The 24016-nt window shown below is 38.7% G+C and overlaps 1 long non-coding RNA gene across 1 annotated transcript in view; it reads right to left on the minus strand.

Annotated features, from left to right (window-relative positions):
* Positions 1-5214: 5214 nt before the first annotated feature.
* LOC123960244 overlaps positions 5215-24016 on the minus strand; it is a 45547-nt gene continuing 26745 nt past the window's right edge. The window contains exons 3-4 of the long non-coding RNA XR_006822490.1: positions 12266-12319; positions 5215-5362 (exon numbers count right to left, since the gene is read on the minus strand). This is a non-coding gene — a long non-coding RNA (uncharacterized LOC123960244). The remainder of the gene's footprint in view (positions 5363-12265; positions 12320-24016) is intronic.

Consider the following 24016-nt stretch of genomic DNA (forward strand, 5'->3'; position numbering starts at 1 on the left):
CACATAAATGATTTTTGAGGCTTTGTGTTGGCACATGATAAGAGGAGCTGTCCTCTTCACCTCGGGCTTCACACGTTATTTTTACTGCTTTTGATAGTAATGGACATTTTGGATAGAGAGAAACAAAGACATTGCGACTGCAGGGCTGCAAAACTGTAGAAATATATATATACTACAGTGAAATATATATTTTTATATACTGTACATATAAATTGATATGCTTGTATGTCACACATGGTCTCTTTTTCTACTTGTTTCCTTTTGTTGTTATTTGCATTTTTGGCAAGGCCCGATCAGATAGAGGTTTGAAGGTGAAAAAACGTGGCACACTTTTTTGTTAAAGCCTACAATTAAACAAAAGAGCAGTGTGGTTCCTTTTTTTTTTTTTTATTGTTGCTAGTCAACCACAGAATCATCTGTCCTTAGTCTAACCGTTATTTTGCTGTGTTGTAAACCAACAGATTTGTATGTATAGAGATAGATAAATAGACAGGCAGGGGCACTTGCTCTGGCTGTGATTGAGGGTGAGAGGCAGCTCTCAAATAGTACCCTGTACACAGGAAAACAGGAATACTTGTACATAGGACCCTCAGAAAGAGGAGAAATCATGAGGAGTAACATTACCAACAGATGGTCCCTGGATGATGGTCAGTTCAAGGCTTAATTTAGGATGAGTCAGGGACATTTTGACAATCAGCTTTAAGTCTAAAAATCTGACAGTTGTGAGACTTGTGTCCTTTGTAATGCTAACTAGCTAAACATTACGATAACATTGTTAATGAAAGTGAGCTAACGTTTGTTTAACAAAAAACTATGATCTGTATGCTACCAGTTAACTAATAGTATAATTTCAATTAATTAAAAAAAACATACCCGGAATCTCAAGTACCACACTAAATTGCCTCCAGGCCAGGTACATGCCACATTATTCAGCATTTTGTTGCTGTAACAACATACAAACTTGTATTTTGCTGTGAAATAACTTCTTGTTTTAAAGGGGCCATATGTAGTTTTACAATAAAATAAATATTTTTTTGTGAATGGGTTGTAACAGCCTTTATGATGCTTCCTATGTGAAGAAAATGAGTTGGATTTTTAGTAAACTCCATTGGCTTACGTAGTCTGTGATATTCATGCGTAATGGACTCCTCTAACACCAAAAAACGACCGGCACCCAGCACAACACAGACTCCAACACAATCTCCACGTATGAATGAAAACCTAAAAAATACTTTTATGTGCTGGAGGCACAACAAGAATGAAAAAAACACGGTCAACATCGGAAAGGTGTTTGAGTCACGGAGAGAGTCATGGAGAGACCTCCTTTTTTTTTTGGGATAAAAAAACCCAGCCATAGTTTGCTTTCATCCTATTGGACAAATTGTTGGATAACATCAGCTTGCTGGCTAACGCCAACCAGTTTCTTACGTTATCTGTTGCAAAAAGCTATATTCACCGGCTAATGCAATCCATATTACTTCCCTGTGTACTATGTCAAAGTGTCGATTATAGCCTGCATAAAATGATGTCACGGTACAAAGCAAATATGGAACGATTCGTTCCTAAAACCAATAGTGATGCAAGACAGGGGTAGCCAGAGGCCTGTACCATGAAGCAGGATTTGAGCTTAGTGGGGTAACTTCAGGGTTAACCCTGGATTTTCAGGACCACCACGGTGCACAAGCACAAACTTGGAAAGGTAGTAGTCGCGTTTTTAAACTTCACCGCCACTGAAAACTACACATGGCCCCTTTAATGAGACAGCACTGTAGAAATGTACAGGATCTGTTAAATTTGTATAATAATGAGAATTTTTTGTGATATAACATGATCAAGTGCTATGAAGTTAAAGGGAAAAGTTTCTTGTTCAAACAGAATTTAGTAATAATGAGAAAAATCTTTCATAACAGGAAAATCTTGACAGGATATTAAAAGGATAATGTTAAAAACAGGATATTGTTTCACATTATAACAAGAAACTGCAAATATTTTAGTCAAAGTCGCATATACCCTGTAGGAATACCCTGCAGTAATTCTTTAGGCATTTTCCTTTCAGTTATACTACATACTTCTTTTGTCTTACATTTTTCTTTTATTACAACTTGAGCCAGGCTTTTATTATAGAACACTGCAGGAAATACATCAAACAAACAGGCACATTCAAAGACACAAAAAACTTTTGCATATTGTAATCTCACATACAGCCGGGATTCAGATAAAACCAACATATTTAATGGCATGCTTTGATTGTTGAAAGAACCAGGAGGGGAAGCTTGGCGTTTCCTCCCATAACGGCCGAGAACTAACATGAGCACTTACGGATCACTGCCTAAACTCATTACCCTACTGTTTCTACCACTGTACCGCGACTGCCTATAATTAGACGTTCTTGATGCTGGCATCAATTTCAATGATTATCAAAGTACACAAATCTGGTATTGTGGCAAATTGTTTATGTCCACGGTACAAACATAAGGCAGCACGTAAGTAGTGGTGGTGACTTAATGTGGGCCGAACACCAAAGCTAAATATAACAAATCTATGGCATCTCAGTTGGCAGCGAGTCTGTTGCAATTTTACATAAAAATTCTGCTTAATGCAATTTCAACTACTTTCAACTTTGCAAAAAACATGTATTCCTCATAAATGTGCTGCTGCTCATCTGTACAAACTGTGCAGCACAAATAACTGATAAAAGTAGAAAGTTAAAAATGTGTCTACCATAAAATCCTATCAGATATTTCTAAAATTTGGCCTGAGCAGAAAGTTACACAAGCTTTGTTGAGCCAACATTTATTAATGAACTCTCTGTATTCACTCATATTCATAGAGCCAACCTGCGTATAGTTTCTAAAGTCAACCTTTAATAAGATAACCCTCCTTATTGGGGTTAATCAGCTTAAACTGTTCACAGCAGTTCTGTGTGGCGTTCCCTCCCCAGACAGGTCGGAAAGTCACTAAGCCAATTTCATTTCCTCTTGGATTACTGGATTTGGAGAGGGGGAGGGGAGGCAGGGAAGTGCAAATCTGAATATTATAAAATGCAGTAATTTGGACCCTCTCTCACACAGGAAGCGAGGTGAATTACCATTGGTCAAGTTTGTGAGGTGTGTTATATATGGTAAATCATTTGCCACACAGAGGGCCACTCCTCTCTGATCACTGCTCACTGCTTAGTTGTTTGTACCTGTTCCAGAATTTAAAGTATTCTTACAAGGTAAAAACAACTAGCAATAATCAGACTATGATTGAATCCCCTTCTTACATGTATTTGGTTGTACCTTCATTGGTATCACAGGTTGCCATCTGCAGATGTTTGGTCAAAGATAAGACTCTTTTGTTTTCAAACCAGGAAGTCAAATGGAAGGAAGCGATGTGAGGTGTTAAGGCCAAAATATCCACCTCAAGCTTTGCATCAAAGCAACCAAGTTGTCAAGCCACAAGACAAATATTCCCAGAGGAAGATCACCCTACTCTCTCTACTGGGCAGCAGGTTTGCGGCAAATATCGGAGGGGGAGATTGAGTTTTTCATGGCTTTTTTCCATTTTAGATGTGAAACACACAGGCATGCACACAGTTATAGGGAATATTCTGTTAAAGTTGAGTTATTTAGTGTTGAACAATAGTTTCCCCGATTTATTGCTGGACATCTTTAGTGAGAAATATGGATTAATATGAGGTATTTGGGTATTTTATTCAAAGAAGCTGGGTGTTCTCTAAACAACTCGGAAATGACGTTCATGTTTGCAGTTTATGAAGTCCACTAACTTTAGATATTTCCTCATTAGCTGATACTAATAAATGTCATCAGCGAGCTGGATTAAATCATCAGTGGTAATGCAATGATCTTTTAAAGGAGACATCATCATATTCAGCCGGACGAAGGAAGAGTCACCACTTAAAGCAGAGATGAACGTGTGTGTGTGCATGTGACTGCATGCATGTGAGTGAACTTGTGTCTACAAAATGTGACAGACATTTCCTTCCCTTATTTCAAAGTACAGGCATGTAGAGGATAATACAGCATGTCATTGAATACCAGGTATTAAATGAGCACAGAGGGAACACACACACACATTAAAAAGGAGCACAAGCCCTGCTCGAGGCCAATGTTGGGCCCATGACTAATGATCACAAGACCAGCAGGCCCTGAGACGTGCTTGCAAGTAGCTAACTGTTCAACATAAACACATCCAAACACATGCACCCGATATTCCCACTGCTAGCCAGCCAGCTAATTTCATCCCTGTGGCTCAGTGTTCATTAATGTGTCCGCGTGGCGAGACGAGCAGCCTGCCATGACAAGGTTATGTAACATCTGAAGGCGTGTGTGTATGTGTGTAACATTGTCCAGTCTAATGCCAAAAGAAGGTTACCAGAGATCACACACACACACAAGGCTTAATGGCAGCAGCAGGTGGTTGTGCAACCGGTCTGTGGTTGGTCTTGATTTAATTAATTGCAGATTGTCAGAAAACAGAAACAAGGCAAAGTCAAAGCTTTCATAAAGGCTGAGCTCTGACTTGAAAACCAAGAGGAGAAAGCAACACGTAGGAGGCAGGAGAACTTATTTTCTGAGACTGCTCTCCGAAGAACGATAACAGCATCAGTCATTTCAGCAAATGCACTAATTTACCCTCATGCGACAAAGTCCTCTAGAGGCTGTAATCAGAAGCAAAGGAAAAAGGAAGGTGATATTGTCCTAGAAGTCAACAAAGGGAGGAGCTAAACATCTGGCTTTAACAGTTTGTTTCCTGTTTCCATCTGACAGGTTGATTTCTCCAACTTTAACCAAATGTTTTTTATTGTAACCATGATGACGAATTTGAACCAAAACCACAATGTTTCCAAATACTTAACTATGTAGTTATTTTAAACCAAACCATGTTCTTTTCCTAAACCTAACCAAGTTGTTTTTGTACATAAACCTAACCAAAGCTTATAGTGTATTCACATCATGAAACACATTTATTTATTTAAGAGATTTTGGGAGGAACAGACTTTGTCCTGCTTATGGTCGCACATTTCGTCATTTGGAGTACTTAATATTTGCTAAAGAGAGGCTTGTTTATCTATTGTATGTAGGCAAGGCAACTTTTTTGGTATTTGCATAGCATTTCAGGCCATATTTAATAAACAGGGTACGGTGCTACGTGCAAACATTTGCAGCTTAAATGCTCTACAAGCAGCAACTGCCAACCATAACTGACTCACATTTGTAACATGTTCAGCACACAGCTTTGCCTTGTGAAGCTTAGCTACTTGGACTTGAATTGCTTCTTGAGACTGGAAAGTAGAACCATGTCCTTTTTATTCATCTGCGTTGCGTTACAGCAATGCATCTCGCCAATCATGGCCCACCTGAAATAGGGAAGGTAAGATTTAATTGCAGTTGAATGCTTTCATTTGCAGTAAATATCACCATCTTGTTTTTTTTGGAACCAGAAGTAACCATATTTGGACCAAAGGATAGAGCTATCTAGCTTGATTAGAAAGTTAGTAGTGCAACTAACCACTAACAAGTCATTTTTAGGCAGACTTTCAGGAGGTGAAAACACACTCTGAAAGTGTTAAAGTTCTTAGACGAAAACACAGACAGTCCCCAAAAACAAGTTCATGGCTAATTAAATTTACACAGTTCAGTGGATACGATTCGCCTCTATTCTGACTGACAGGTCGCCGTGGTAGCACTTGTCCATCACAAGGTAGCCACGCCCTAAAGCATCCCCTGCTTTTTCATCTGTTTTACTTTAAATGGGACCATAATTTACAAAATAAACATCACGCTGTAGTGAAACTAGTGAGTGAGACCATAAACTCATTAAGACAATTTTTACTGAGGTACTAAATCAAGGGAGAAGTAAAGTCGTTGTGTCAGAATCCAATGCAATCAGATATCTTTTTGCAACCAGTGGAGTCGCTCCCTGCTGGCCACAAGAAAGAACGCAGGTTTAAGGCACTTGCACATTGGCTTCACTTTTCTTACCCGGAGGTTGCTGCTTGGGTAATAGAGAGGCACTAAAGTGATGCGATTAATGACAAATAAAACATGGCTGGTCTAGTCTGGAAACATTTTTAATAATATATTAATTGACAAAGTGGGTGATAACATGTAATCACACTACGCTGTGGAGCAACTCTGGGGATTCCAGGCAAACTAGATGACATCACACTATATTTATGAACATCTGCCATTAATATAATTAATTTAACAAAGCCATGTGGAGCCCAGTCACTAACACAGCCTGGGTCAGGAGTTTAATTCTCTGTGGGACAACCAATGTTAAAATATCTCATGGTACTGTATGGTGCTTGGAATAATCTGTCCTCCAAATGGTACTTATCAAATGTGGGATCTAACAGGATTACATGTACAATGTGACTAAAATGTCATGTGACGTGTCAAAAGTTTGCAGTTTATAGACAGCTGCCTTCCTACATGCTGCTCGTCCATTTTTCAGACCAAGAGAATATAAGGATCATACAAGTGAAATACGTATTACTTATTATTTTTATATTTCATCATTATTGTCAACTTTCTATTTTCTATTTATGAATCTTGACTTACAGTACATGTTTTATATTTTTTAAAATTTTCTAATTATTACTGGTACAGTATGTCTAGTGTTACCATATACCAAACCAAATTCCTTGTATGTGTAAAGCTACTAGGCAATAAACCAGATTCTGATTATTTTACTTTTTCCTGTTTATATCACAATTTACCATATTGCAAACCATAATCCTGTGATTTAGAAAATCCATTGTTATTTTGTCCATTGTTTCAGGCATCCATCGGTTTCCACATGTTCTGAAACATATTGAAAAATCTTCAAGTTGTATAATGCCTCATAGTTAACATTAAGTCTGAATTAATTTTTGTTATTGTTTATTCCTGCGATAACGCAGATCAGACTTTTCAAATCAGTCTGCATTTAAAGCTGCTCTAAAATGTATATCTTAACAATGGATGAAATGACTAAGTGTAATGTGAAAGGAGTCACTCGGTTTGACAAACCCAAAGAATGATCACTAACGCTGCAGTTTCCCCCTTTCAGCATCTTGCAGCTCATTGTTTTGTTTTTTCAGTGATATTGCTGGGGAACATACTGGAGCATTTAGCAGCTGCGTCAGAGTCTGATGTTTCCCACAGGAGCTGGTAGAGACCAAAACAGAGCTAAAAGCAGAGTGAATATTAGACTAACATTAAACACCTCTCCAAATGAATGAACGAGAAACACAACCCCAAATGAATGCTAATATTGCTCTGTGTCTGCTGGATGTATAAAACGCTAAAGCTCTGGATATACTTGCTTTTAACTACACGTCCGCGTAGTTAAAAGCAAGTATGCAAGTAAGCAAGATGGCTGCCATGCCTATCCTGCGTTCCACTGGAGTGTAGGTTGGGCACGTCTCCAGAACTTAACGTTACGCGTCCGCGAGATGCAATCAGCACATGAACATGGGGGCAGAATGTCAATCTGACCGGCAGGTCAGCAGAAATCTACTCCTCCACACACCAGGCCAGGTGGTGGCAATAGCAGTTGCTTTGCCAAACGCCATTAAACGCAAAAGAAGTAGGAGGTCAGCAGCAGACTTTAAAAAGGGAGATTTATGGCAGGATGTTTACAATAAAACTCCTGGAGCTAGTCCGCAATTACAGAGATCGTTATGATGTCTCATTAAAATCAAAACCTTCTCCAGTGTCGCTATGTTTGGTTTGTTTACAATGTGCAAATTTGGAGGTTGTCAAGGAAGATAATCCGGTACACGCAAAGTACGCAGGAAAGTATGTGAACAATGCCGTTTGCGATGCCTATGCCTATCTACGCCTACGCATTGTAAAACAGGAAGTATATCCAGGGCTTAACAAGTTAGCCATACTTTTATACTTTGATAATAAGTCAATGTTGCGCTTGCAACTTGATGCTCTGTTGACAAAGTGAGTCAGAGCTGCTAATATATTTTAATGCAGTATGGATGGACACAAACGTGTGCCTGGAATTGTAGGACAAGCGTTTATTTAAAAACGGCCAGCAAAAATATACTGATGCAGAAACTAAAACTTAAAAACACACTGAATCTTTCGAGCCAATTTAGTTCAATAATTAAATTAATAAAAAATCTACTGTACCTAGATGAAAGGAATTGAGAGATGTTTCAGTCTGACTGGGTCACAATCAATTACTTCACCGAGGTGTTTATATAAGGTCATGGCATTGGAATTAGCCATAAACTAACCCCGATACAGTTTTATTGGGCTTTATGTAAACACAGGCTGTGTTTGTTTGTTGTAACCATGGCTGATGTAGGTCGAGGTCCAGCATCTTGGGTCCATCACTTTAGCTGACTGTACTTTAATAAACACTCTGTGAGCGTTCTTGGCTCATTCCTGCATCCAACTGTCTTACACAGACACAAATGGACGAGGAGGAAAAATTCAGCACTCTGGTTTTGGCTCACATCCACGTTCCCAGCAGTGGGTTGCTGATGTTGGAGGAAGATCAGGCCTCTGAAGGAACATACCTTGGCTTCTGATTTTTTTGAGAAACACGTTTACATAACCATTGCCCTTATATCAGGCTTATGCAACCACCCTGGATTTTAAAATCACACATCATTCATGTGCCATGTACTTACTACTTTCTTTTTGCAAGTTAGATGAGAAAACTGACAACCACTTTTATGTCTGCATGTTTAGTATGTGGCTAGAGCTAGGAGGCAATTAACTTAGCTTAGCATAAAGACTGGCAGCAGGGGCAAACAGCTAGCCTGTCTCTGTCCAAGATAAAAAAAAATCTACCGACTCTCATTTGTTTAATCCATCCACAATCAAAAATGTTACATTGACAATCTGTGATTTTGGAGGAAGTTATGGGCTTTCACTAGTTTTGACAAACAATAGTTTATCCATTTGCCCGGCACTTCTGTGCAGCGTCTTCACTGGCTGCATGGCAACCTCACATTGACACTGTGTCCGTCTGTTGGTTGCCAAGAAGTAGTTCCAGCATGTATCTCTGTCTAAAACCACAAAGAGACATTTTTACATTTATGTTAGTGTACTAAGATACAGAGTTTTAGAGTTGTTCATAGGTATGTTCTGAACTTTGGACAGCGCTTTCCCCATGCTTCCAGTTTTTACACTAAGCTAGGCTAATCGTCCCCAGGTTCTGGCTTCATACTTCAAGCACAGACACAGGAATGGTGTAGATCTTCTTATCTGAAATAATAAATGTGATCCACTATAAGCCTTTTAATGCTGTTATATTCATCTGTTTATTCATCTTTAATTAAAATCAAAGCACTGCAAGACTGTCGACAAATGACTGCAGTAAATTATCTGTCATTAAATTACATAAGTTAATGGCAGTGACATCAAAGACTTTTCTCAGGGTCCATTTTAGACGTTGTTGTGATTTACTTTGTGCATATGTGCATCTCAAGTCTGAACACAATGTGCAGAAAACCTCTGTCTGTGCTCCTTGTTACACTTCTTAGTTCAATGGTAGAGGTACATGATCAGAGTCAAAAACAGTTACATGATCATCTAATAAATAATGATGAGTACAATGTCTATAAGGTTGGGAAAAAACAATTAGGATTTAGGCACAATTCTGGCTTCATTATGAGATTAATCCCACTGTGGTGTTTGTGGTGATAATGTGGTTTGCATAATGTTAGCATAGTACTCATTATCTGCAAGACTCAAACCAGCAAACGCCTGACATTATCCAACATGGTGGTATGAGCATGTAAAACGTCTGATTTGTGACACCCCAATGGGTGCACATATGAAGAGTGGGGTGAAGAGTGAAAGGGATATTCTAGCCTTTTTTATGCCATTTCACTTTCACACGTTTGAGACCATCTTGATTTGCTTTCACCACAAAATAGGCTGGATTTACTTAGATAAAATTACTTTTCCTTCTTAAATAAATGACTTTATGTACTTGTATCAATTATGGAGGACAAAAAACTGGTCCCCACAATGTATATTATTTATTTTAGGGCTTAGATTTGGTTTTTGAACAAAATCATGAACATGCCACCAACGTTAGGAATCAAATAAACAGGAAATTATTTAATTATAGATTATTATTGTAGTGATATATTTGGGATTCTTTTCTGAAAAGGTATTTTGTGCCAGTAGTGTAATAAAAAGAGAAAAACTAGGACAGAAATCCAATTTGATTTGGAGTGCTGTCCTAGTTTCTCTCTTTTTTATTACTACTAGATTAAGGATCTAGCACCCAGTCTTCAAGATTTAATCATGAGTTGAGCACATTGTGTCTTATTTTTTTGTGCCAGTAGTGTATAAATTTTCCAAACACAGGAGTGGGCCAAAATTCTCCAAACACAGGAGTGGAACTTGCATCCCTCAAAAATGGACAAGTCTTAAATTACACAGACCGACATAGGACAAAATATGTTGCTGTGCTCGTTAATCTCTCAGCCAATCTAAAAATGAAAATAGAGCTCTGTTTTTGCTGAATATCCTACTAAATTCTGTATGTGTACAGTACAGAAAAATGTCTTTTAAAAAGGCCTAGTTAAATGGCAGTTAGAGCATGTATTTCTGCAAGAAACAGAACTGGAATTGGATTGACATGTCTTGTCTGAATACATGAACAGAAAATACTAGCTAACACATTTAGATATTGTCCTGTGTTGGTGTAATCAGGCTTATATCTCCATTTAAGATCAATTGAGAAACACACATAATGGTGATTTTTCATCTATACTGTATGCCAATTCTTCAGGTATATGTCTTATGGGTTCTGTATGTTTAGTGGCATCTACTGGTGAGGTTTCCGAATTGCAATCAGTGGCTCACGGTGCATTCACATGCTCCTCAGATGGTCCCATTTACCAAGATGGGAAATCACTACTAACATTACTTCTTGTTATTGTTTCTCTTCTTCGTACGTATTCAATGTAGTGACAAAACGCGCTCTGTAGAGACTTTTGCCCGTTTGGGCTACTGAGGAAACATGGCGGCGCAACGACTTGCTTGTAAGGGAACCCGCAGTGTATGTAGATAGAAATTACTCATTCTAAAGTAATAAAAACATAATAGTTCATTATGTAAGGTTTATACACCACTGAAAATATACTGTCAATAGATCCTCCTAAATATTACACACTGAACCTTTAAAAAAAAACAAAGGGCAACAGCAAGGTTGTTACTATGTTTTGACGAAACTGCTGTTTATACTCATGTGAGTGAGGAAACATTGAGAGGCAGATTGTTTCTCTTGAAAAGCAATTGTCAGTCACACATATTGGTTTAACCTGAGAAAAGATGTCTTTATCAGTTGAACTTGTATCAGCAGAGGCTTTCAGGTTCACATCTTTCACCACATTAACAATAGTAATCTTAATGAAGACTGACGTGCCAGACTTTGTTCGTCAGAGCAGCTGAAACACTTGGACTCATTCCATCCAATGCCAAACATCAATAATCCCTTTCTGGCTTTGGACCAGGTTTGTCTCTTCACACTCTCAAAGGGTTTAAACAGTCTTTCAGGATCAGGCTCTCAAATGCATATTGTACCTGTGAATCACTGGACCGCCCACCCACCTGCTTCAGTTCATTACCAGACTGAAGAAAAGGTAGAGGCCTATAGACAGAGCATGAAGGGACACTTTTATAAATGGGAAATGGATGAATCCATAAATCTGCCTTATTCATGCAGTGCCGCAGGGCTAAGTAATTAAATAAGTCTTGTGCCAGTTGGCACAGACCCACCACAGACTCCCCTCCTCCGATAGATCTAGCCGGGCAAACAACCGGGCAGCTTAATAATTTCCTTTGTTGCTGGTTAATTGGCTTTCTGTGGCGTCTGCGATCGCCATTTGCATTACACAACAACAGAGAGACCAAGGAAGTCTTCGTATCGTCAAAAAAGAGACAAGATTTACGCCATCTGTCACAAAGGAAAATGCTTGAATGGTGCTTAAAAGAGAGGACATTATTTTAAAAATGTATTACTATGAACAAAAACTCTCACTTAACCATATTAATAGGGTAAACTCAGCTCTGAAAACAATAAAGCACATGGACACACACAACCACACACACAATAACACAGACATCTGTTGCTGCTTTGGGGAATGTTTATCCTCAGGAATGTTAGGTAATTAAAATTCCCCATTACTTGCTGTTTTTCAATTAAAACCAACTCCACCCTTACACCCTCAAAACTCAAGTGTCCTGAATTTGTTGAATTCAGTTAAAAAAAAGTTCATATAGAGGTGACTCACCAGTCTGTTGTCAAACAGTGCTCGCTCACTGGTTAATGTCCCAAAAATTGTGGACTGAAGAGAGGAAAAAGAAGGTTCTGTTACTTTCATGCACACACCAAAAACATGGTAAGAAATCATCAATCATTGGTTTTCATCAGCAACACTTTCAACCTCTCACACATCAGGTATGATGCGCTCATTTTATGCACTGTGGCAGGAAAATTCACACAGTTATTGATTTTCCAAGGAAAGTTAACTGAGCATGCTTGCTTTTTCTTCAAACAGCCTTCAAATCAATTATTAGTAATTAAACCTGGACTTAGGTTCTGTAATACAACACGCAGATTTCTGAAGTGGCTTTTGAGTTTTGATACTATAGAAGTTTTGTGGCTGAGAGGGAAAATACAGCAAGTCCATGTGCCTTTTAATTTTACAAACTAGATCCAACTTTCCATAGAGGACTGTGGACTTTTACAGACAGTCTGAAGTATGTTTATGCATCTCCATTTAATGAGGTTTTTTGATGAGAAAATCTTCAAGGTGGAGGCCTGGTGGAGCTGAAGCAGAGCAAGAAAACAGTTGCTCTTGTCTGTGACAAGTCTGTCGGACAAAACTGATCCAACAAGGTAAAACAAATAAATCTTTTGGCACGAGGCAGCAACCGAGCAGAAACCTGCTGAGCTGTGGGCATTTTAGCTAGAGCAAACTGACTCCAAGGGGGAAAATAATGACACTAATAAAAAATCCAAATTTATTACGGCGGGACAGGTGCCTTTGCCGAGAGTAATGGTAGTCATCTACGTTTAATGTGGACCTGAAAGTGGGCGGCACGTACAGGCTAATTAGTTGAAGTTTAAACACAGAAAGAGCCGACAGAGCAGAAATAACTGCTTCCCTTTGCAAGTCAGACGTTGACCCGACACTGAACAAAGAGACGTATACCAGCCAGATCGCAGGGTGTTTCTCCACACATATAGTCCCTACACGCACAGACATAACTGGATTAAAAGAAACAAGGCAGGCTCTCCGAACCAAGCATTTAATTAACAGTATTTGTCCCTGAATTCAGAGGCAAAGAGATGAGACAATAAACAAATATTTCCTTTCTCTTTGCATGGAGGAATAATGGAGCACAAACAAAAGCCAGTTCACAGACTCCTGATTCAGCTCACTTGAGATTAGCATCCACAACTCTTGAGTTTTACAAATTAATCAGAATAAAAAGGTACATTCTTCTTTTTGTACATCTTAAGGACACAAAATCCTAACACCACCTTTCCCTGAGTAGGAAGAAGTCCACACGCATAAGTAAACTTTCCCATCTCCGCTCTCTTTTCCAGCATAGTGAAAAATAACTGAAAATGACCCTGCAGCACCCACTTCCATCGTCTGCTGTCAGGGTGGGCATTTGCTCAACTTTAATCTCCTCAAGTTGAGCACTGGCAGGGATTTATGGGTAAAAGCCTACAGCTGCATGCTGTTGCATAACTCAGGCCTGTTAGCCAACCTGTTTCTCTGTGACACAGAAACAGGAAATCAATGGGAAAGGCCAATTTGATGTTGCCACACAAGATGTTGTATTTACTCTCCTTTTAGTAGAGGTAGCATCGTGTGAGTGTGCGTTGGGTTTAGTGTAGGTGTGTACATACATGCATTTGTTTGCGTGTCACCATGCTTCTGCAGAAGAAGAAACCTAAAGATATTTTTACTGAATAATAGAGTCAAACGTATGATGCTGAGAGAAAAAAAGGAAAATTCTTCTCAGGAAATGATTTGTTTGATGCTATAATAATGTATAGAGGAAATCCTCTTAAACCATATCAGCGAATCACGGTTTTAACTGATTAAATCCTGGAGGTTGCAAGCCGTTTGCATTATCTAGGCTCAAGAGATCAACTTATATTTAAAAAATTCTGAATACAGCCTCATTTCACTGTACAAGGCAGCCTACATTAGCCTTTATACAGAACTGCAGCAGACCATGCTGGCAGGAATAATTCCCAAAACCAAAAAGCACGTAATGACCAATATAAATTACAAGCTGGTTGGATAATACCCACAGAACTGGTCCATTTTTGCTCTTTATCAGATGGCCTCTTGCGTTGGGAGTGGACATTTTGTCTTGGCGTGACCAGTGTAATCTCAGACCTTTTTGACCCTGTGCTGTGCCAGCATACTAGCTGTTCCCTCACTTATCCTTATTAGTTATTAATACAAGCGCTGGCTGAGTTCCATGAATAATTTATGGGGTAGTGCAGAGACTAATTGAAAAGAAAGAACAGATTGTGGTAAAGGTCATCTATTCAGTGTGCTTTTTAGGAATTATGAGGAGGAAGCAGTGAGGGCTGTTGAAAGAAAAGTCACATGGTTATTTTTTCGGACTGCAGCCATTGGCAGGGCATCCATAAACATCCTGAATATGAAGTAATCCTATTTAAGTGCTAAATTCATTAACACGGTTACAGAGCTAGTGTTTCTGTGCCACCATCCAATGTCTGTCCTCAGAACATCACATCAAACCGCATGCAGTAATTAGCAAAGCTAATGTTATTGTTACAAAATATTTCCCTGGATTTTGTACAATTTGCGCAGTAATAAAATGTTTGGACTGATTCAATTCTACTCTGCATCACAAATCCAGCCCTCACAGCCAGAAGTAATGACTTTCTATAAAAAAGGTGATATTGTGATATTTCCAAAGAGTCCTATACTCTGGGTACATGGACTGTGAGTTAAACGAATGGAAACATCCAACCCGGTGGGTTATTTGGAAGAGCAAAGCATATCATCCCTGGTCATTTCCACACCAGTATTACTGCTGACAATTTTTATTGTCAAAGTCGTCTAAGGTGGAGAAGTGAGAAAGAGATTGAGAGAAAGAAAGTAAAACGGGGAGAGACAAAGAAAAGATGTCATGAGGAAGCAATAAACACACCGAGAGTGAACAACACAAACCTTAGCAGGAACCCTTTAGACCATCCGCCGTGAAGGTCATCACTTTCCTTTTCAGTCATAAGATGATTGCTTTGGGGACGTGGCCCTCAAAGCAGTACTACTACCTGTGACCTTTGACCTGTGACATCTTACAACCACAAAGCTGCTGAAAGAAGATGACCGCCGGGAGACCTCTGATCTATGACATGTGACATAAACTCAGCATCATTATCTTGATGGCAGGGACGTGTCCTGAATTCGAGGTGAACCCGTAAAGTTGGATTTTCATGTTTACAACCAAATGGAAACCCATAGCCTCTGACCCCACAGGCCTTCACAGACATTCTATTGTCCACATACACTATGTCTAATTGGCAATCTGGCTTTATCTACCTGCACCACAAAACAAAAGAATCAGCTGACCGGGGTCTACCAGAGCATGCACCAACAACCGCGAGGGCTGTGTTAGCGGTGAGTTGGTCATTCGTCACGTTAAATACATGACTTAAATAATAATAAATATAGCCCCCATCACTTCTCCTCTCTTGAAAACATTACTTGATAACCCTCCTTTTTTAAATTGCCCTCTCCCGGCTTCCTCCTGGGTCCTAGTAGTATTAATGTTACAGTAGTTGAGTGTTGGAGGCTACGTTGCTGACATACTTGATTGTAGATCTATTTCTGAAACATGGGGCAGTTCTAGTGAACAGTCACATAATTTCTCCCTAGTTCATCACTTCAACAAGTATCTAGCATGGCTTACTGTAAGTCCTTCCTGTAGACAGTCATGTAGTATTAGATGCATTCAAGAGAAGCGTTTCCTCTGGGTCACTGTGTCATAGATGGTTGGCGAAAAATGGTTTCTCATAAATTAAAGAGTGCTGGTAATGGGATAAACTAGATGTGAATATGTTACATTGAAAATAGTCATTGTGGCAGATTATGTGCAAGGTAATACCTACTGCGCGACAAAAAAATATTGCAGGACAGCCCTGTTTATCATTATAATGTAAGATAATTGTAATGACATGAGTAATATGTGGTATTGTTAGTACTAGTAGTAGTACATTAGTATTTTTTTATTTACAGTTTCTGGCAGCTTCACACAATAGACTACATACACTGTTTCCTTTAATGTTCATTAGTAGTAGTCTTCCATAGTTTATAATGGATGTTCTTTAAATCTTTTTTTGTAGTTTTAACACGTATTTATCAAAAATTTTGTTGTACTTTTGTTTAGTATGTTGTTATCTTGGTGAGGTTTAATAAGAACAAATGTTAGGGATAATCTTTGTTTATGTTATGTGTTTCTAAAAGGAAGAGGGAAAAAGAATATGAGCTGATATATCGGCATATCAGATTTTAAAATCCTCAGATATCTAAATCGGCATCGGTTGGGCTCTAATGTTGAAATTTGGATTAAGAGGTCTTCTAACCTGCATATGACCAAAGCCCCTTGAGTTCAGACTGAATTCCTCAATGCCAGTCTACTGACCAACTGTTTTCATTGTTTCTATTGCTTGCTTGTGGTAAGTAAGTTGCTGGTGTATGACATGATATTTCAGTCAGGTTTCTTCAATTCTGATTTAAAATTTTAAATAGTAGCCAAATGTTTAATGAGCTGCTCTGTTATCAGCTGCTCCAACGGCTATATAAACATAAACAGTGTTCAGTCAGGTGTTGTATAAGAATGGAAGCCAAGCCGTTCAGTACAGATTTAGTTAAATGTCTGAAGGACCATCCACTACAAAGGAATTTCAGCTTACGTAACAACAACCATCTAAAAAAAAAAGACGGGCAGCCCGTGCCAGCACAGATTAGGTCAAGAGTACATAGGACAAAACACCATCTTAATCCCCAAATACTATATACTATCTCTTTGGCTCCATTTATGCTGCGTCTGAATGAATTGTAATCTTCATCCGATCTCAAAGCAATTTCCAGGCCAGTGTTCTTCAACTTTAGTACTGCCATTTTTTTGCAGTGCATGGAATCCTGAGATGTCAGATAACTTTCGCCTTATCTGTACAATATGCTGCCCACATGTCTTGAGAGGGTGTCATGTGATGCTGTTACAAAACTCAAAGTTTATGTAATTTCTGGACAGCTGCCCCTGCCCTAGTTTGAAAAGACTTCTGGAACATGTGACTCGGCCCGTCATTCACCATGAACCAGGTCATGAGTGAATCAGGCCGCACTGCTGCTGAGTGATTGTGTATTTATAGACAGTTGTGTCATTTTCATCAGTCAGAGATCAACTACTGTATGTTTCAATTGCCATGTAGGCTGGTTCTCTAAACTCTCATTCCAATTTAAAAGACTTTATGGACACGATTTAATCAAAATACAACAGAAATCCATCATATCTTACAGATTGTTCAAAAAAGAACAGATCAAGATATTGTCTTCTTATTTTTAAAATGATATATTGAAATGCTGATTTCAGTCAAAGATGAATAAAGATAATTCACTTTTTTTTCAATCAACACACTTTAAATCAATTCACAATATAATTTAAAACAACTGAATGAATGGAATGAAAAGTTAACTTAGCTTAACTAACACAAATACAGCATGGTGCTCCTTAGTGCAAAACAAAAATTTGTCAAGGCACGTCTTTTCCTGTTTAAATCACAATCTAATTAATAAGTGTCCCTGTTCTCTCTGCATCGACTCTAAATGCCCTCTACGGGCCCAGTCTGAAATAACTCGCGGCAGACTCAGAGGAAACATAATCACAACAGAAAGTGTTTACCTTGTGCTATAAAATGAAAACAAAGCTGACTACACAATGTTTAAATTGGAAAATAATCTTGTTGGCTTTAATGCGGAGATGGCACGCGTACTGTAGGTCTGGGAGGAAATTAAAATGGAATTAGGCCTTTGCAGAAAGCCTTGTAGGAAGCAGATTTGTCAATTGAGATGGAAAAGGGGGTCAACCAGTGCAGTCAATGACCAGTTGATATGTCCTGGAAACAACAACAAGTGCCTTTATTAATGTACACACAAAAAAACTACTATTGGCTGTATCATGAATGTTTACCTTTAGATTTAGAGTAAGGATTTTAGCACAGTGAAAAGCATCCATGGTGACAGTGACTTTATCTGTTGCAGCAACAATCCGAGGATAAACAGTAGAAATTTGCCGTTTACGTTATACTGTTATCTACCGTAACCACTACGTTTTTTGCCAGATCCTTTTGTGTCGGCAGGTACGTTGCATCAACAGACTAACCCCATTCAAATGAATGATGGGGCAGTGCTTTTCACGTGAGGCTAATGTCGCTCTAAATGCAGCCTTACTTGTGCGCTGTGGCAAAATGCAGGTGGGAAAGGAAATAATATGACAACGGTTGTACACATTACATGCTCCAAAGCTAGCAGACTACAAACAGCATTCCAAAACTTGAGAAGCATACATCTTTTTTTTTAATCAATTTTTATCACTTTGTTGCTATTACCATCTGTCAGTGTCCTTGCACACACTGCAGCCAAACAGCATCAATGTATCAACAAGATTATAAACAAATACTTTCTGAGTGACAAGTCAATCCCATCCTCTCTCTCAAAGTTGCGGGACAAAGATGAAATATGAATCTTGCAATTTTGCAGGTCAAAGTTGTTGTGAACCAACAGTGTGGATTTGTGCATTTTATATCAAATAAATTTGGACTACTCCAAATTCTTTCTCTCTCCCTGGGAGAAAGAAAAGGAGGGGTGAGATATCAACTCAACAGACAGCAAGGAAGAGGTGAAAGGTTTCTCTCCCTAAGTGCTGTTTCTGGGCAGTCTGATCATAAAACTGGTCACCTTTGGCAGCAGCCGTGATAAGCCTCGGCGCCTGACTGTTAAAATGACAAAGGAACACTGACCAGAGATTAGCGTTCTCATGAACAGCCTATCAAAACTCTCATAAGAGAGGGCAGGAAACCCTAAACTGCCCCCCCACACATAACCATGGCAACTGGCCTTGCTCTTTGTTTAATTACCTCACATCAAAGGATATTCTCCTCTTCACGCCCAGGTGTGAGGAACTCCAGGGCACCCAGGGACAGCCCTAAATTCCTTTGTGTAAACAGAGTACTGTCTCCTCAAGACTCAAAAATTACCTTGTTTAATTACATTTTTCAGTCACTCAACTAGGTCTCCCTATTCCCTTTTAGTAGTTATGTTGCCATGTTGTTGTTGTTGCTATTTTTGAAAAGAATCTAAATAAGTTAATTCTGCAGTGTTGTAATTTTCAGCAAGGTCACCTGACTTTATTCATTTTATTTGTAACCAATGCTTTGTTCACAATACTTTCTGACACTTCCTTTAGAAATGATGATAAAGAAATGTCATCCTATACTCGATTAATTTTCCAGCTCAAATTTAAGGTTAAAAATGACTAAATTCCCAAGCTCCTGAGAAAATTGTGTTAGGATTAATCAGAGCTATCCTCATGTAACCTGAGCTCCCCCAAGTGGACAAAGTAAGTATTACATGCCAACGTCTGAAATGCTAGCCTAACCCAACAGACAAAACAGCCACACATGCGCTTGTTCGCTCTTGTCCTCTGTTTGTTCCTGGCTCTCCAACTGCGCTTCAGCACGTGGCCAGCGTGCCCCCTCTCCTGGCAACGCCCTAAGAGTTCGGGCCCGGCGCAACGAAGGTCCTTTGTTCGTTTCAAGCAACACACGCGAAGTGCCGCGACCTCAGCTTTCCCTCGTTTCAGCAACTTTACTTGCGTTTTATTTTCTTTGGTTTTGTTTTGTTAAAAGTTATCAGTCCATTAAGTTACACTAGTTCAACTGAAGAACGACCAAGTTCTTTCCTTTTTAAGCTTTATTCGTCGAGCTAACCACACTGAGGTCGGACCCTTCCAAGTGGTCCCGCCAGCAGTAACAAAGGACGACCAAACATCTGACCCAGAGCCAGGGTTGGCCCCCACTGCAAGTTTCTTCAATAAGCCGACAAAAGACGGACCTCCGGAGCAATTCCCTGGCAGAGAAAGCGGTTTTAAGCAATTGAGCGATTGTTAACTAACTGATCACTAGTGAATAATTGTCTAATTATTAGCCATACTCAGGGTGTCCCGAGACCCTGGGCGAACGGAATATCGGGTGGTGCCCCGCGAGAGATTTATAAATTAATATTTTCAGAATATTAAAATTCAGAATTTGGTATTAATTCTCATAAATTTATTAAAACAATGTAGACATGCTACAAAGTTCACTTGGAATGACTTCTGCACAAAGCAAACAAGGAATGATCACTTTGTGACAAGGAGCAAATGTGTCTCACTCTGTTCATTACTGGAATAAACGCTGTCCTAACAGGAGAGTGACGCAGATGTCAGCCATGCGCCATTTGCACACATCCATACAGTCCTGAAGAGGTCCAATCAGGCGTAATAAAGAAAAACACCTGCGTGAGTAAACCATGGGTGAAAGACTTTAAAGATGGACAGACAATTATGCTGCAAATCACCCAGAGTCCCTCCAAATAATTAAAAGAAAACAATATATCTAGAAACTAGAATGTTTTGCCACCATATGGATTTTTTTTTAACAAAAATGGAAAATAATGAGCACTAGTTATAATCCAGAGGTGTCTAGTGCTGCTTTAGTCACATTAAAATACACACATTTAGAAATGTGGACACTGTACGACTACTGTAAATGTCTTGATCACGTGTCCCTTTCTGATAAATACTACAGCCTGAACCAGAGGAGGTTTCTTGTGAAATCATCCCAGGACATTGGTGTGAAAAATGATATTTTCCCATGAAATGTTTTCTATATCTGCTGACTTGTGGTCAGCAGGGTTTGTAATGGTTTGTCCTCCTCCGCTGGTCTGTGTTTATCGCCTGGAGAGTTTCCTAACAGGCATGAAGCCATCAGTCTAGAGAGCTGAACAGTAGCCGTTCTATATCCACTAACTCAATCTATCATGGAAAGGTTAACTTCTAAAGATTATATAACACCTGAAATGTCAAACCTGCACTTCATTTCTGCGCTAAACCAAACTCACACAAACACTCTGTTTTCCTTTGTGTCCAGCTAACTCCAAATATTGAGCAATTCCCACTTGTGATCCCTGATTTCACAATGCACAATGTGAATCAAGGCCTTGGTTTAAACTATCTTTTACAGATTATATGATGATCTCTATCAATTTTTGTTTTATTTATCTACTTTTAATGGGCCAATTATTTATTTTCTGTCTTTAATTTTTTATCCGTTCATTTAGTTGTTTGTATGTGGTTAATCTTCATATTGAGTCTTAATTGAGTAATATAATTAGTTTTGTTTTGTATTTTGCCTTCACCAATGTTTGACAGCTACATTTATTATTTTACTCTGCCTTGGCCTGAGGCCTTTTAATGAAGTTCTACAGTTTTCTTTCTGAGTCCTCTCTAGAGCTCATATTCGTCTCTTTTGAAGTTCTTGTTTCTGTCAATTCAAATATCGGTTTTATGGCTTATGAACTAAACCTAATGCCTGCAGTATAACATACCCTGCATATACAGTATATGCAAATACAGACATTAAAGCTAAGCAATGTCAATTTCATGGATACAACAGGGTAAAACTATCTTCTTTGATCTGTGCTTCCATTTGGTCTCTTTTTGCAAGATCTAAGAATGTATTGATTTTTAGTTTAAATATTAAAAACATACTTTTATGAGCTGCTCAACATAGTTCAGAATATCACAGACTCTTGACAGATACCTAATTATATGATTCAAGTCAGCGGTTTGCCAAAAAGCTAAAGGAAGAATGGAGAACGAAGGAGAAAGCATTCTTTCCACAGCTGTAAGTTTTGCCATTATTGTGTCACAGTCTAAGAGGCAAAGAACATTGTCGTCCATTGTAAACTTTGTGCAGCTAGCAAAAAGCTTTCAACTGCCAACAATTCTAGATCTATTTGAAGCATCAGCTAGAGCAGGACAGCAGGTGTCTGGCGCATGCACTCGTCGGGAGAGAGTGGCATTAAGCAATGTTGTATGTTTAGTTATTAGTTAGATATTAGTTATTTAGTTATTTAGTAATAGGCTGAATGTTACTGCAGAAAAATACTAGTTCAAAAGTCTGGATTAGGACACATTATATGTTTTGTAAGAAACATACTCATTGCTGCTGTTATGAATATGGTATTAGTTTAAAAGTCGGGAGACACTTGCTTTGTTTTTTAATATTTCCATAGCCTATACTGTAAAGCAACATCTGGTCTGAGAGACTGCAGTGTTTTCTGTTTTGTTCCAGTAAAGTGGTGGTGGGAGGGGAGGTGAAAGTAATGTATTAACAAAACGAGAAACATAACTAGTTACTGTTAATACCCAGTAATAAGTAAAGTAATAGTATTACTTTTTAGAGGAGTACTAAGTAAAAAGTAACTTATTACAAGAAGTCAGGTGAGGTGGTTTAAAGAGCAACAAAATCCTTATATGGAGGAGGCAAGGGTGGATTGAGGTTTGTGTCATGTGTGAAACCAAAAGTCAGTGTTGAGTTATTTGAAGTTGCGTAAGTTAAATTACAATCATGATCTTTTCCCAACATGTAACAATGTGTTTATTGTTATGATGACGACGATAGAGTGGTACGCCTGTTGCTGGTACTTTCCAATGGTTATATATGACATTTTGGGGGTTATTGGCAAACAGCCTATTCTCTCTGTTTAGGTATGAAGACATGTTAAAATAAATACAAAAATGCTTGGATGGCATGGCACATGAGCTATGTGTAGAAATACAAAAAAAAAAAAAACAGCTGGGCACTGAACAGTTTCCAGGAATATATAGTGCACTTCTGGGAGGACTATTTTCAGTAGCAGATTAATCTACATTTTGTGCTCTAAGCATTTATAGCAGCAGGATGGTGTATGTGGGATTGATAAACTACAGTGTGGATGTTCAATGTAATGTCACCCAGTGTAATAATAATAATAATAATAATAATAATAATCTTTATTTGTAGAGCACTTTTCAAAAACAAGTTACAAAGTGCTTCAACAAGTGGAAAGACAACAATACAATACCCAAAAGCCAACAATACAAGCAAGAAAACATTGAAAAGACCAAAATACACATTTAAGATAAATATAAAATAAGTAAAATAGAATAAAATAAAAGGGATAAAATAAAGTCAAATAAGATCGGGAAAGGCTCTCCTATAAAAGTATGTTTTAAGAAGGGACTTAAAAGAGTTCACTGACTCGGCCGACCTGATTTCCTCGGGCAGGCTGTTCCAGAGCCTCGGGGCCCTGACAGCAAACGCTCTGTCCCCTTTAGTTTTCAGTCGAGACTCTGGAACAGACAACAGACCTCTGCCCGAGGATCTCAAGGTACGTGCTGGTGCGTATGGGACTAAAAGGTCAGAAATATAACAAGGCGAGAGACCATGAAGAGCTTTAAAAGTGATCAATAGAATTTTAAAGTCAATTCTAAAACATACTGGGAGCCAGTGTAATGAAGCTAAAATAGGAGTAATGTGGTCATATTTCTTTGTTCTGGTTAAAAGCCTGGCAGCTGAGTTCTGGACAGTCTGGAGTCGATCAATAGATTTTTGGGTTAAACAGGTGAAAAGGCTGTTGCAATAATCCAGGCGTGATGAGATGAAGGTGTGTAAAATGGTCTCGGTGTCCTTAAAAGTTAACATAGATCTAATTTTTGCTATATTTCTAAGTTGATAAAAACATGATTGAACAAGCTTTGTGGTGTGGTGCTCGAAATTTAAATTACTATCAAACCAGACACCAAGGTTCTTTGCCACAGGCTTAATGTGATTTACTAGCGAACCAGCAGATGGCAGTATTTGATTTGCCATCTGCTGGGACCCGATGACCAGGATTTCT

The sequence above is a fragment of the Micropterus dolomieu genome, linkage group LG21 (genome assembly GCF_021292245.1).
Source record: "Micropterus dolomieu isolate WLL.071019.BEF.003 ecotype Adirondacks linkage group LG21, ASM2129224v1, whole genome shotgun sequence".
Taxonomy (NCBI): Eukaryota; Metazoa; Chordata; class Actinopteri; order Centrarchiformes; family Centrarchidae; genus Micropterus; species Micropterus dolomieu.